At 40.5% G+C, this 15,723-nt stretch overlaps 1 long non-coding RNA gene and 1 pseudogene across 2 annotated transcripts in view; one reads left to right on the top strand and one right to left on the bottom strand.

Annotated features, from left to right (window-relative positions):
• Positions 1-3,347: 3,347 nt before the first annotated feature.
• Positions 3,348-15,723, top strand: part of LOC129048337 (uncharacterized) — a 68,736-nt gene continuing 56,360 nt past the window's right edge. For both annotated transcript variants that reach the window (XR_010141605.1, XR_010141604.1), the window contains exon 1: positions 3,348-3,416. This is a non-coding gene — a long non-coding RNA (uncharacterized LOC129048337). The remainder of the gene's footprint in view (positions 3,417-15,723) is intronic.
• LOC112135319 (U7 small nuclear RNA) lies at positions 15,410-15,452 on the bottom strand (annotated as a pseudogene).

The raw sequence follows: 15,723 nt of genomic DNA, 5'->3' as shown, positions 1-15,723 counted from the left end.
GAAAGAAAAAGAAAGAAAGAAAGAAAAATGTTAACTTCTAGTTACAGCTAATAAAAATAAAAAAGATATACAGGTAACCTCATTTTATTACACTTTGTTTTATTGTGCCTCACAGATAATGCATTTTTAACAAATTGAAGGTTTGTGGCAACCCTTCATTGAGCAAGTCTATTGGTGGCATTTTTCCAAAAGTGTGTGCTCACTTCATGTCTCTGGGTCACATTTTGGTAATACTTGTACTATTTCAAACTTTTGGATTATTATTCTATCTGTTATGGTGATCTGTAATCAGTGATCTTTGATAATACTATTGTAATTATTTTGGGGTACTATGAACTGTGCCCATCTAAAACAGTGAGCTTAATCGATAAATGTTGTATGTGTTCTGTCTGATCCACTGACAGGCCATTCTGTCCTCCCCTCCTCAAACCTCCCTATTTCCTGAGGCACAACACTATTTAAATTGGGCCAATTAATAACCCTACAATGGCCCGTAAGTGTTCAAGTGAAAGGAAGAGTCGTGTGTCTCTCTTTAAATAAAAAGCTAGAAATAGGACCAAGCTTAGTGAGGAAGGCATGTCCAAAACTGAGATAGGCTAAAAGCTAGGCCTCTTGCACCATTTAGCCCAGCTGTAAATGCAAAGGGAAAGTTGTTGAACGAAATTAAAAGTGCTACTTCAGTGAACATACAAATGACAAGAAAACAAAACAGCCTTATTGCAGATATGGAGAAATTTTGAATGGTCTGGATAGAAGATCAAACCAGCCACAACATTCTCTTAAGCCAAAGGCAAATTCAGAGCAAGGCCCTAACTCTTTAATTCTACGAAGGTGGAGAGAGGTGAGGAAGCTGCAGAAGAAAAGTTGGATGCTAGTAGACGTTGGTTCATGAGATTTAAGGAAAGAAGCCATTTCCATAATGTAAAAAAATGCAAGGCGAAGCAGCAAATGCTTATGCAAAAGCTGCACTAAGTTATTCAGAAGACCAAGCTAAGTTGATTGATGAATGTGGCTACACTAAACAGCAAATTTTCTTTTTCTCTTCTTTTTTCTTTCTTTTTTTTTTTGAGACGGAGTCTCGCCCTGTCGCCCAGGCTGGAGTGCAATGGCATGATCTCAGCCCACTGTAGCCTCTGCCTCCCAGGTTCACACAGCAGATTTTCAATGTAGATAATACAGCCTTCTCTTGGAAGAAGAGACCATTGAAGACTTTGATCATGAGAGAGCAGAAGTCAATGCTTGGCTTCAAAGCTTCAAATGACAGGCTGAATCTCTTGTTAGGGTCTAATGCAGCTGGTGACTTTAAGTTGAAGCCAAAGATCATTTGCCATTCCAAAAATCCTAGGGCCCTTAAGAATTATGCTAAATCTACCTGTGCTCTGTAAATGGAACAACAAATCCTGGATGACAGCACATCTGTTTATGGCATGGTTTACTAAATTTTTTTTTTTTTTTGAGACAGAGTTCCGCTCTTGTTGCCCAGGCTAGAGTGCAATGGCACAATCTCGGCTCACCACAACCTCTACCTCCCAGGTTCAAGCGATTCTCCTGTCTCAGCCTCCTGAGTAGCTGGGATTACAGGCATGCGCCACCACGCCCGGCTAATTTTGTATTTTCAGTAGAGACAGGGTTTCTCCATGTTTGTCAGGCTGGTCTTAAACTCCCAACCTCAGGCGATCTGCCCACCTTGGCCTGAGTTGAGATCTGCTGCTCAGAAAAAAAAAAAAATCAAAATATTACTGTTCATCGACAGTGACCTGGTCACTTAGAGCTCTTATGGAGAGGTACAAGGAGATTAATGTTATTTTCATGCCTGCTAATACAGTATCCATTCTGCGGCCCATGGATCAAGGAGTAATTTTCATTTTCAAGTCTTATTTAAGAAACTCAGTGTCTAAGTCTATAGCTGCCAATATATAGTGATTCCTCTGATGGATCAGAGCAAAGTCAATTGAAAACCTTCTGGAAAGGATTCACCATTTTAGATGCTGTTAAAAACATTTGTGATTCATGGGAGGAGGTCAAAATATCAACATTAACAGAAGTTTGGGAGAGGCTGATTCCAAGCCTCATGGATTACTTTGAGAGGTTCAAGACTTTGGTGAGGGAAATAACTGTAGATGTGGTGGAAATAGCAAGAGAACTGGAATTAGAAGTGGAGCTATGACTAAACTGCTGCAATCTGAAGATAGAGCTTGAATGGATGGCAAGTTGGTTCTTATAGATGGGCAAAGAAAGTGGTTTCTTGGCCGGGCCCGGTGGCTCATGCTTGTAATCCCAGCACTTTGGGAGGCAGGTGGATCACGAGGTCAGGAGATGAAGACCATCCTGGCTAACATGGTGAAACCCCGTCTCTACTAAAAATACAAAAAAATTAGCCGGGCATGGTGGCAGGCGCCCATAGTCCCAGCTACTCGGGAAGCTGAGGCAGGAGAATGGCATGAACCTGGGAAGGTGGAGGTTGCAATAAGCCGAGATCGCACCACTGCACTCCAGCCTGGGTGACAGAGCAAGACTCTCTCTCAGAAAAAAAAAAAAAAAAAAAGAAAGAAAGAAAGGAGTTTCTTGGGATGAATCTGTTCCTGGTGAAGATGCTGTGAACATTGTTGAAATGACAACAAAGGATTTAGAATATTCCATAAACTTAGTTGACAAAGCAGTGGCAGGATTTGGGAGAATTGCCTCCAATTTTGAAGGAAGTTACTGTAGGTAAAATGCTATCAACCAGCATCGCATGCTACAGAGAAACCTTTTGTGAAAGGAAGAGTCAATTGATATGGCAAACTTGATTGTCGTCTTCTTTTAAGAAATCGCCACAGCCATGCCAGCCTTCAGCAACCACCACCTTGATCAGTCAAAAGAACCATCAATGTCAAGGCAAAAGCCTCTACCAGCAAAAAGATTGTGACTTGCTGAAGTCTCAGATGATCGTTAGCATTTTTTTAGCAATAAGGTATTTTTAAATTATGGGATGTACAATCCTCTTGCACACTCAGTAGACTATAATACAGTGTAAACATAACTTTTATTTGCATTGGGAAACAAAAAAATTTATGTAACTCACTTTATTGCGCCACTAGTTTGATTGCAGTGGTCTAGAACAGAATCTACAATATCTCTGAGGTATGCCTGTATTTTTCCCTTTTTAAGTTTGTGGACTTAACTAAGGACCTGGATTTGGTCCTCGGATCCCTTGGGAATTCATAAACTGCCAGGTGAAGAACCTGTGGTCTAGGATCAAAACCTAGATCACTTCATCTGAAAGAGTGGTCTTTGGATCATCTGCATCACAATCTTCTAGGGGTGTTTGTTAGAAGATTCTAGAGTCCCTTCTCATTCTAAGACCCCCTCTGTGGGTAGATCCAGAATCCTGCATTTTCATCTTAATGCTCAGAGGATTTTTTTCACACAAAAATGTAAGAATCATTGCATCTGATCCTCACAGATTAGCATCAACACTTTGGTTGGCTGCTTGGATATTGAAAGGAAGATCTCCTTGGAGAGCTGGGAGGTGGGTGGGAAAGCAGGGATTCTAGGCTTTTCTGTGGAGACTGCTTGGAGGTGGTGTACATGACATTGGTGGGCACAGCAGGTGAGGCATGTGGGAATAGCAGAGATGGAAGTGGAGATGGGGCATCTTGGTGAAGGTTCCCAAAGTGCTGGCAAAGGCTCTGAAAAGACTTCAGGAATTAACTGAAATTAATCCTGAATCCCCATTCCTACCTTGACCCTATATTTTACACACAAGAAGAGAAACTTGTTGAAGACCACGTTGTTTGTGGAAGAGGTAGTCCACTAGACTTAAATGCCAAGTTTAATTCTTACGCTTGGTGGTGGTGGGTTCAGAGTGTAACCACATGGTCAGTGGCAAGGTGGATATAAATTTTTCTTCTTGAAGCACTGGCTTCCATTTGCTTTCAGGTGTTCCTAGGTTCTATGATCCTTTACAGAGTATTCCTGAGTTGGCATATTTGGAGCTTTCACTCAATGAGTAATTACTTGCCATGGACCAGGTGTTGACCTAGATGCGATGGAAGCTACAGGAATGAAAACAAGAAATGATCACTACTCTTCAGGAATTTTCAGATACGTTCTCCAGTCACTATCAGTTGTTTTGTTTTGTTTTGTCTTGTTTTGTTTTGTTTTGTTTTGTTTTTGAGACAGGCTGAAGTGCAGTGGCATGATCATAACTCACTGCAGCTTCAATTCTTGGGTTCAAGTGGGAGCCTGGCTAATTATTATTTTTTTTCTATAGAGATGAGAGTCTCATTATGTTGCCCAGGCTGGTCTCAAACTCCTGAGCTCAAGCAATCCTCCTGCCTCAGCCTCCCAAAGTGCTGGGATTATAGGCATGAGCCACCATGCCTGGCCTATTCACTATCAATCTTAAGTAACCTTGATAACCATTAATTCTTTTGATCCAGGCCTAATTTGATATTTGTGCAGTTGCCAAGGCCAAAGTCTTATTGGAAAGGAGGAGAAGAGCTTTTAGTATATTGATTAATTGGGGACCTGTCTTCTCTGTTGTAATAGGTAACTAATTAGACCATGAGCTTTGATGAACACTATTATAATGTTAAAGTGTTGAACAAAGTGGGGCTTGTTCCAAATGTTAAGAAATGGATAAGATACACCCAATAGGACACTTGAAGATAGCTATGAAATTGCTAGCCCCAGATCAAGCAAGGGATTATAATTGATAGCAGAGTAAACCCAGCTCTAACTAAGAAATGTTCACATGGCATAAGCTTCAACTCTAGCAGTCCTGTTTGCCTTATTTATATTCTCCCATGTGCTTTCATCAGGGTCTTAGATCACACTTATGATAGCGGGTGGGTCTGTGTGAAGAATTCCGATTAATGAAACCATGGCAGAGTGGAAAGGGAATAGGGGCTAGAGACAAAAGATCTGGGTTTCAATTCTGTTTTTGTCACTGAAGAACTTTGTGACTTGGGTAGAAAAATTGAGTTTGAGTTTTCTGTTTGGTAAAATGGGTATAGTAATACCTATTTCATAACCTTTGTTGGATGGAGTAAGATAATGTGTAATAAAAGTGGTTTGCAAACTGTAGGTTACTACGCAATGTCAATAGCTACTATGTGCTTTTGGAGCCAGATAAACCTGAATTCTAAACCTGGCATGAACCATTTACTTGCTAAGTAACTTGTCTAAGTTATTTAACTTTCTGAACTTCAGTTTCCTCATCCATAAAGAGGGACTAATACCCACTTATCTGGTTACTGTTCTAATATTTAAATGAGATTGTTGTATGTAAAACAGTGTCCACCACATTGTAAGGATGCCTATAGCCATTCCTAGGTTGTTAATGCTAGGATGGCAGTGGCTGTGTCCTATATATCTTTGTGTTCTTAGAATGTGGCAGAGACTGCTACACATAGTAGACTCTTAATTTTGGTTGAATAAATAACTAAGGAATCTTTGTATATATATCTCCATGCACAGCATAAGCTACACTTACACAAAGTATTCATTGGCCAAGCAGAGCTACTCCTGGGTTTATTTCAACCCCAGCTCTACCCTAGTGGGTCATTTGCATTCATCTCTCTCCCTGGAGGAAGACGAGGTCATGATGAGACTCAGAGTCTGCAGCAGCAAAGAGCTCCAGTACATGGCTTTGGTAAAAGATACAAATTTCTATGTTACTGTTCCTCAATCAAGCAGTCAATCAACAAATGTTCATTGAGTTACCACTACGTACCAGGCACTCTTCTAGGCGTTGGGGATTCAGCAGACAGACAAGGTTTCTGTCACTAGTCCCTTTAGACAGTACAGAGAGTGACTTCTAGAGTTTCTGCTTCTTTTCTTGTTTTCTTTTTGAGATGAGTAGATTTGAAGATCTGGAAGTTGAAGCCTGGGAAACTTGTTGCAGTCACTGAGATGGTCTCCATTTGAGGATATTAAGGATCTATGAAGGACTGGAGAATTAAGCATACAGTAGTCACATACACTAGTCAGTAAAGACGTAATTTACACACACACACACACAGAGAGAGAGAAATTAGTTTTCTATTGCTACTGTAACAAATTACCACCATGACTTAAAAGGAAAATTCCTGCCCCGTCTCCCATTTTTTTTGTGTGTATGGGGAGAAAGTTTTGGATCTACTGTCTTTGCAAATTTCAAGTGTACAATACAGTACACACAGTACCTGACTTACAATGGTTCAACTCACACTTTTTCAACTTTATGACTTTTTGACTTAATGTATACATTAATATTCATCCAGCCATTCTTTTTTTCACTTTCAGCACAGTATTCAATAAATTACACGAGATATTCAATACTTTATTATAAGATAGGCTTTGTGTTCAATGATTTTGCCCAACCTAGGCAAAAGTGTTCTGAGCACGTTTAAGGTAGGCTAAGCTAAAGCTATGATGTTTGGTAGGTTAGGTGTATTAAATTCATTTCTGACATGATATTTTCAGTTTATGATGAGTTTATCAGGGTGTAACTGTATTGTAAGTTGAGGAACGTCTGTATTATTAACTATACTCATCATGCTGTACATTAAATCCCCAGAACTTATTTATCTTATAACTAAAGTTCATACCCTTTGACCAGCGTCTCCTCATTTCCCCCAGTCCCCAGCCCCTGGCCACCACATTCTTCTCTCTTTTTCTATGAGTTCAGCTCTTCTAGATTCCACATATAAGTGAGATCATACAGTATTTGTCTTTCTCTGTCTGACTTATTTCACTTAGCATAATGCCCTCAGAGTTCATCCATGTTGTTGCAAATGGCAGGATTTCCTTCTTTTTTATGGCTGAATAATATTCCATGTATCTATAAATTGCAATTAATTTATTTACAAAATTTCTATGGGTACATAGCAGATGTGTATATTTATGGGGTACATGAGATATTCTGATACATGCCTACAATGTGTAATAATCACATCTCACATCAGGGTAAATGGGGTATCCATCACCTCAAGCATTTATTCTTTTTTGTGTTATAAACATTCCAATTACACTCTTAGTGATTTTTACAATGTACAATAAATTACTGTTGACTGTAGTCACCCTGTTGTGCTGTCAAATACTAGATCTTATTCATTCTAACTATATTTTTGTACCCATTAACCACCCCCACTGCTCACACCCACCCACCACTCTTCCCAGCCTCTGGTAACCATCATTTTACTGTCTGTCTCCATGAGTTCAATTGTTTTAATTTTTAGCTCCCACAAATGAGTGAAAACATGAGAAGTTTGGATTCCTGTGCCTGGTTTATCTCACTTACCATAAGGACCTCCAGTTCCACCCATGTTGTTGTAAATGACAGGATCTCATTTTTTATGGCTGAATAGTACTCCATTGTGTATATATATCACACTTTCTTTATCTACTGGTTGTTGATGAACATTTAGGTTGATTCCAACTCTTGGCTATTGATATGGTTTGGTTGTGTCCCCACCCAAATCTCACCTTGAATTGTAATAATGCCCACGTGTCAAGGGCAGGACCGGGTGGAAATAATTGAATCATGGGTACAGTGTTCCCCATACCGTTCTTGTGGTAGTGAATGAATAAGTCTCAGAAGATCTGATGGTTTTATAAATAGGAGGTCCCCTTGCACAAGCTCTTCTTGCCTGCCACCATGCAAGATGTGACTTTGCTCCTCCTTTGCCTTCCACCATGATTGTGAGGCCTTCCCACCCATGTGAAACTGTGAGTCAATTAAATCTCTCTCCTTTATAAATTATCCAGTCTTGGGTATGTCTTTATTAGCAGAGCGAGAACTGCTAATACAGCTATTGTGAATAGTGCTGCAATAAACATAAGAGTGCAGCTATCTCTTTGATATACTGATTTCCTTTCTTTTGGGTATATATTAATACCTAGCAGTGGGATTGCTGGATCATATAATAGTTCTGTTTTTTTGTTTTTCGAGGAACGTCCATACTGTTCTCCATAGTGGTTGTATTAATTTACCTTCCTGCCAACAGTGTACAAGGGTTCCTTTTTCTCCACATCCTTGCCAGCATTTGTTATTGCCTGTTTTTAGGATATAAGCCATTTTAACTGGAGTGAAATTATATCTCATTATAGTTTTGATTTGCATTTCTCTGATGATCAATGATGTTGAGCACCTTTTCATATGCTTGTTTGCTATTTATATGTCTTCTTTTAAGAATCCCAGCAGTTTGGGAGGCCAAGGTGGGTAGATCACCTGAGGTCAGGAGTTCGTGACAAGCCTGGCCAATATGGTGAAACCCTGTCTCTACTAAAAATACAAAAATTAGGTGGGTGTGGTGGCGGGAGCCTGTAATCCTAGCTACTGGGGAGGCTGAGGCAGGAGAATTGCTTGAACCTGGGAGGCGGAGTTTGCAGTTAGCCGAGATCATACCATTGCAATCCAGCCTGGGCGACAAAAGCAAAACTCCGTCTCAAATAAAAAAAAAAAAAAGAAAGAAAGAAATGTCTCTTCAGACCTTTTGCTCATTTAAAAAAATAGTAATTACATTTTTTCCTGTTGAGTTGTTTGAGCTCCTTATATCTTCTGATTATTAATCCATTGTCAGATAGATAGTTTGCAAATATTTTCTCCCATTGTGTGAGGTCTGTTCACTTTGTTAATTGTTCTTTTGCTGTACAGAACACAATTTCTTCTGCCTTTCATCTGTTGGAAATGCAAATTTTTAATTTTACAATTCTATAGGTCAGAAATCTGACACAGATCTCACGTGGCTAAAATAATCAAGGTATAAGCTTTTCTGGATGCTCTAGGGAAGAATCCATTTCTTTGAATTTTCCAGCTTCTGGAGGCTACCCACATTCCTTGGCTGGTAGCCCCCTGCCTCCATCTTCAAAGCCAGCCATGACAGACCAAGTCCTCATGCTGCCATCTCTGTGGTTCTCTCACTGACCTTCTGTAGTCACATCTCTCTGTGACCACAGATTGGAAAAGTTCATTGCTTTTAAGAATTGATGTGGTTGTGCATGGTGGTTCATGAAGCCGAGGCGGGTGGATCACCTGAGGTCAGGAGTTCGAGACCAGTCTGGCCAACATGGTGAAACCCCCATCTCTACTAAAAATTCAAAAATTAGCTAGGTGTGGTGGCAGGTGCCTGTAATCTCAGCTACTTGGGAGGCTGAGGCAGGAGAATTGCTTGAACCCGGGAGGTGGAGCCAAGACTGCACCACTGCACTCCAGCCTGGGCAGCAGAGCGAGACTCTATCTAAAAAAAAAAAAAAAAAAGGAAAAGAAAAAAATTGATGTGATTGAATTGAGTTCACCTGGGTAATCCAGGTTAATTTCCTCATATCAAGGTCAGTACTCCTAATCACAGTGCAAAATTTTGCTATGTAAGGTAAAATATTCACATCTTCCAGAGATTAGGGTGTGGCATCTTTGGAAACCACTCTTCTGCCTATCAGGGGGTGGGAGAAGGAGGAGGATGGGGCAGAAGGATTTCCCTGATGTCTTTACCAGGAAAATGGGCTTTCAATAACTGAAAAGTTAAGAATTAAGAATGCAGCTAAAGGTCAACATTTTCTAGTAAACTATATTACACTCTGCTGCACAGTCAGCAGCTGAATACATAAGACATGACACTGAAGGCACAAGTCAGCTCTGTTAACTTCTGCCCCCTTCTCATCCAGGAGCCCCTGCTACACACAAGCCATCTCGGCGCAGGCAGTCAGATCTGTGTTAATTGCTCTTTAATCTTTGTTATGTTTTCATGTTTCTATCGGATGTCAGATGAGCCCCAGGTGGTAGAATAGCTGAAGTTTGTCTTCGGTGCTACCCCTGTCTTCACCCTACCACTAAGCAGACTCTTCTGCTTAAAAGCACACACATAACTATCTGAGGATATTTTTTTCTCTTTCTTTCCCTCCTTCCTTCCTTCTCTCCTTTTCTCCTTCTCTCCTTCTCTCCTTCTCTCCTTCTCTCTTTCTCTCTTTCTTTCTTTTACAGAGTTTCACTCTTGTTGCCCAGGCTGGAGTGCAATGATGGGATCTTGGCTCACTGCAACTTCCGTCCCCCAGGTTCAAGCGATTCTCCTGCATCAGCCTCCTGAGTAGCTGGGATTACAGGCACCTGCCACCACATCCGGCTAATTTTTTGTATTTTTAGTAGAGATGGAGTTTCACCGTGTTGGCCAGGCTGGTCTCAAACTCCTGACCTCAGGTGATTTGCCCACCTTAGCCTCCCAAAGTGCTGGGATTACAGGCATGAGCCACTGGGCCTGGCCTATTTCTTTCTTTTTAAAGGTATACATATGGGGAAAGACTGGAAGAGAACACTCTAAAATGACAGTAATTGTTAGGCGGTGAAACTGTGGATTTCTTTCTTATCTCTCTTCTAAATATTATCTAATATTCTTTGTATTTATCAATAAAATATATATTCACAAGTGTCAGCCATTTGATGGAGAATGATTTTCAATATGGAACTGAGAGTTGGAAGCCAAATCCTAGATTTTATACTTTTATATCTGAGGAGGCAGCCTTGCTCAGAAGTGAGAAATACGAGAATCATGTGTAGCTGAGTTGGAGTTCTAATTCTTCCATGTACAACCTAGTTGACTCCCTGCAGATGACTTCATTTCCTCAGCTGTAAAATGAGAAAACTCAGTGGTTTACCTTATAGTGTTACTGTAGGAACTAAATTACAGATGCATGAAAACTTCTTGGCCTGGTGTCTGGCACGTAATAGGCCCTCAATAAACATAAATGTTATTTTTAGAACTCAACCATTGCTTAACCCAGCCCTCAAAGCAAATATAAAATCCATTATCAGAGACAGCAGGAGTGGTCATACTTCTAGTTTCTGAATGTGGTAATTATGAACAAGCAGAATGTTTCCACTTGAGAACCTTCAAATTGAGCGAACGCTCATAAATGACCTAATCATATATACTATTTGCAATGCAGGATATTAAAACAAATAAAAAAGCAGCCTTCTAAATTTATTTACTTATTAGTTATGGTGCACTTAGTATATTCCAGCCCCTCTAGAGACAGATTTCTGTTCCCAGGAACTTACAGTGTACCAGAGAGAAAAGAAATGAGCACATAAAAAGCTTTAAAAAGACGCAGAGTAGCTGGCCTGGCATGGTCGCTGACAACTGTAATCCCAGCACTTTGGGAGACGTAGGCAGGTGAATCGCTTGAGCCCAGGAGTTCGAGACTAGCCTGGTCAATGTAGTGAAACCCCATCCTTACAAAAAAACACAAAAATTAGTCAGGCATGGAAGCACACACCTGTAATCCCAGCTACTCTGGAGGCTGAAGTAGGAGGATCACCTGAGCCCAGAAGGTGGAGGTTGCAGTGAGCCATGATCACACCACTGCACTCCAGCCAGGGCAACAGAGTGAGACCCTGTCTTTAAAAAAAAAAAAAAAGCCAGAATAGACAAGAACTCTGGATTCTGGAAGGTTAGAGGAGAGTGCTTCTCTGCAGAGGTCGGGGAATGATTCATGGAGGAGATGGGGTTTGAACTGGACCTTCAAGGAGGTGTATGGTTTTGACAGGGTGATGAGGTGGTGAGAAGACATTCTGAATTTCCCTGCAAGCATTTTCACATACAAGCTATTACCAACACAAAGATTCAGTCAAGTCATTCTCAAGAGTTATACTCTTTGAAATAGGGAAGAGTTTCAATGCAATATTACATGGTTCCTAAAATGATAAGTATGCAAAGAATTTAATGTAAGATGCTTATGTTAAACAGTTCTCACAAAAGAATATATCAGGCCGGGCACGGTGGCTCATGCCTGTAATCCCAGCACTTTGGGAAGCCGAGGCAGGCGGATCACGAGGTCAGGAGATCAAGAACATCCTGGCGAACACTGTGAAACCCCGTCTCTACTAAAAATACAAAAAAAAATTAGCCGGGCGTGGTGGCAGGAGCCTGTAGTCCCAGCTACTCGGGAGGCTGAGGCAGGAGAATGGCATGAACCCGGGGGGCGGAGCTTGCAGTGAGCAGAGATCGCGACACTGCACTCCAGCCTGGGCAACAGAGCAAGACTCCATCTCAAAAAAAAGAACATATCAAAAATGTATGCAGAGTATCATCTCAGTTATGTCAAGTACACAGAAAAAAGATGAAAGGAAATACTTGAAAATGTTAATACCTGTGACTAGGTATTAAGAGTATGGATTTTTTCTTCTATGTAGTTATTGTTCATATGTGTGTACTAAATAGAATGGAGTATATAAAACATATGTTCAGTTTTAATAACAACGAGAATATAAACACTTAACTCACCACCCAGGTAGAGAAATAAACCATTGCTAGGACTTAGAAGTTCCCTTCTTTCATAGTGTGCTTTCCTTTACCCCCAGATATTATTGTGTTGCCTATTTCCTTAGAATTTTTCAATCTGTGTCTCTCTAAACACCCTATTGCCAAAGTTCTGGGGAAAAAACCCGAGTCTCAAACATAAAGCTAGCTGCCTATGAAAAGAACAATATTGTCACTATTAGATGATGGCGCTCAGGAGGAGATAAGGTGAACAGAGCCTCTGAGTCATAGTCCTGCCGTAGCTTTCCCGAGAGTTTACCTGCACCATCTTGGACGAGACAATGGGCAAGACCCCTCTTCATGGGAACAAAACTGTTCTTTTAGACTCTCCATCAGTCTCTTCGGGACTGCCTTCACCCCTCTCCAATGCTGGCTCACCGCTTTCCTGTGTCCCACATTCTTTTCATGATTACTGCCTTATTTTGTAGGAACACTGCTTCCAAGAGCTTTTTGAAAAAGGGAGGATACATGGTATATCAACAATCTAAGACCTTGAAAACTTAGAATTACTTTTATTCTACCCTTATCTTTAGTAGATGGATTGTCTAGATCTAGAAATTTTGTTTGGAAAATGATTTTTCTTCATTATTTGGAAATCTGTCTGCCCCCCTTTTTTTGAGACAGAGTCTTGCTCTGTCACCAAGCTGGAGTGTAGTGGCACGATCTCCGCTCACTGCAACCTCCGCCTCCTGGGTTCAAGCAATTCTCGTGCCTCAGCCTCCTGAGTAGCTGGGACTACAGGTGCACACCACTATGCCTGGGTGATTTTTTATGTATGTATGTATGTATGTATGTATGTATGTATGTATGTATTTTTTATTTTATTTATTTATTTATTTTTAGGCGGAGTCTCACTCTGTCACCAGGCTGGAGTGTAGTGTCGCGATCTTGGCTCACTGCAACCTCCGCCTCCCGGGTTCAAGCAATTCTCCTGCCTCAGCTTCCTGAGTAGCTGGGACTACAGGCGCGCCACCATGCCCAGCTAATTTTTGTATTTTTAGTGGAGAAGGGGTTTCACCACGTTGGCCAGGATGGCCTCAAACTCCTGACCTCATGATCCGCCGGCCTTGGCCTCCCAAAATGCTGGTATTACAGGCGTGAGCCACCGCACCTGGCTTTTCCCCTTTTTAAATTCTTTTCTTTTCTTTTTAGAGATAGGGTCTCACTATGTTAACCAGGCTGTTCTCAAACTTTTGACCTCAAGAGATCCTCCCGCCTCAGCCTCCCAAAGTACTGGAATTACAGGCTGAAAACATTGTTCCATGGTCTTCTAGCTTCCCCATGTTAAGTGTTGAGAAGTCCTAATCCTCCATAAATCACCTTTGCTTTCTCTGGACTCTTGTAGAAGCTTTCTTTCCCCTCAATATTGTGAAATTCCACCATAATATGCCACCCTGTGGGTCTATTTTCATCTGTTGTGTTAAGCACTTGGGGGATCCTTTCTGCCTATCAATTCATGTCCCTCGGTTTGCTAAATGTTTTCGGGTTATTTTATTGGTTTTTGTCCCTCTATTTTTTCTTTTCCTCTTCAATTATTTGGATATTCGGTCTTTTGGGCTGGCCGTTTGTTTTTCTTATTTTGTCATTTTTTTTTTTTACCTCTTTGACTTTTTGCTTAACTTTCTGGAAGACTTTCTATGTAGTATCCTATTCAATAGCTGAGTTTTTCATTGTTGCTTTCATGTTTTTAATTTTATGAGCTCCTTTTTATTTTGTTCTCTGAATACTACTTTGTTGAAACACAACATTCTGTTCCTGTTTCCTGGTTGCAATATCTTCTTTCTCTGAAGGTAATATTGATAGTTTTGTTTTCTTCTCTCTGCATAATTGCTGTATCTTTCAAGTTACATTTGACTTTTTTTTTAATCTTTGTACTTCATGATAGCGGCTTTCCTTGGATGTCTAGTGCTACTTGAATGTATGTAGACTTCCGATTAAGATCTGATCTAAATGTGCTGATGGGAACCTCAAAGAGGAGTGGGACGTCTGACTCTGAGCCTCACTGTATTGTGATTTGGGTGAGCTGTTTGTTGCATAACCTTCAATGTCAGAATCTGTAGGCATTTCCTGTTGGTCTGGTCAAATTCTCAGGGAGGCATCTTCCATTTTCCTGCCTGATGCTGCTTGTTCTGAGACTTTGAGGATTCTATGGTACACATTGGATTGGCTCTCAGCTTTCCCCATTGCTAGCTTGGAATTCAGCTTCTTGATTCTATTACTTCTACCTTTCTTGTAATTGGGAAGTGAAAAAAACTAAATAACAAACAAACAAAGGTAGGGCTATGGTGTGAGGTTAAATTCTGGATCCTAACATAAAATTTTTCTTTCAGAAAAGAGCCAGACCTGTGTATGAAGATGCAAAAATCAAGGACATTATGTATGTCTAGCTGTTCAGCTAACTTTTCTGTCACTTGGGGTAATAGAGGCAATCCTGGATTTCTAGAACAGCAGAATGTTAGAATTGGAAGGCACCTTGGGGCTAATCAAGCTGATACATGTGCAGAAAAACCCCAAGCCAACCAGCCTATATTTGCTCCAGATGGCATTCTCTGAGCTTTGCGTTTGCCTGGCCTAATGGACAGCTAGCTCCAAAGCCTTAAGTACACGTCTTCCAATAGGAGAGGGGGAACCCAGAAGTCTGGGATCTTGAAGGAAAGGAAACTTAACAGGTGATCTGGCCAATGGATTATGTACTCACAGAGGCACCAAAGCAAACTGTATACAAGTTGCCTCATCAGGTTTTGCCCCTTTCAATAAAGTTCTGAATATTTGGAAAAGGCTTGGTCCTGGAGGGGAGGGTCAAAGCGTGATTATAGGGAAGAATGATGGAGAAACCCGTCATCTCCCATTGCGCTACCATGGGTAATCCAAGGCTAGAACCCTGATTTCCAAACCCATCATTAAAACCTGTGCCATGGGGCAAGTAATAAAAACTATTGTTATAATACTTCTAGCAGGCTTGATTGGTAGAATCATGGTTAAAAAAAAATAGGAACAAGAGGCTTTTAAGATGATCTTAGATGTCATTCTGGTTGTTCTTTCTCTTGTAATTGCACTCATTTGGAAATATACTGACTTGATGCCATACCCTCCCTTTTTTGTTTTACCATATTTTGTATTTTTTTTTTTAACTGGAAAATCTGCTAGACAAATTCTAAAAGAGCTGTAACCCTATTTTTATATTTTGTATTTAATGTAATTATGTTTATTTATATGAATGGGCATTAAATTCATGTTTTTCTAATTTCAAAATGTGTAGTATCCTATTTTTGCATGTACCCAGCCCCTAGTTTCCTTCTCTAGAGTCAACCAATGTTATCAGTTTTTAAAATATATCTTTCAGAAACATTTTATCCACGTACAAGTAAATAAGCACATATTCCTTTTTTCTTCCTTTTTACCTTTTGCACAAATGGCAGCATTTTATACAAGGTTTCTGCACCTA

The sequence above is a fragment of the Pongo abelii genome, chromosome 8 (assembly GCF_028885655.2).
Source record: "Pongo abelii isolate AG06213 chromosome 8, NHGRI_mPonAbe1-v2.0_pri, whole genome shotgun sequence".
In the NCBI taxonomy this organism is placed as follows: domain Eukaryota; kingdom Metazoa; phylum Chordata; class Mammalia; order Primates; family Hominidae; genus Pongo; species Pongo abelii.
The sequence above is the reverse complement of the archived record's forward strand: the minus strand, read 5'-3'. Positions and strand labels throughout refer to the sequence as shown.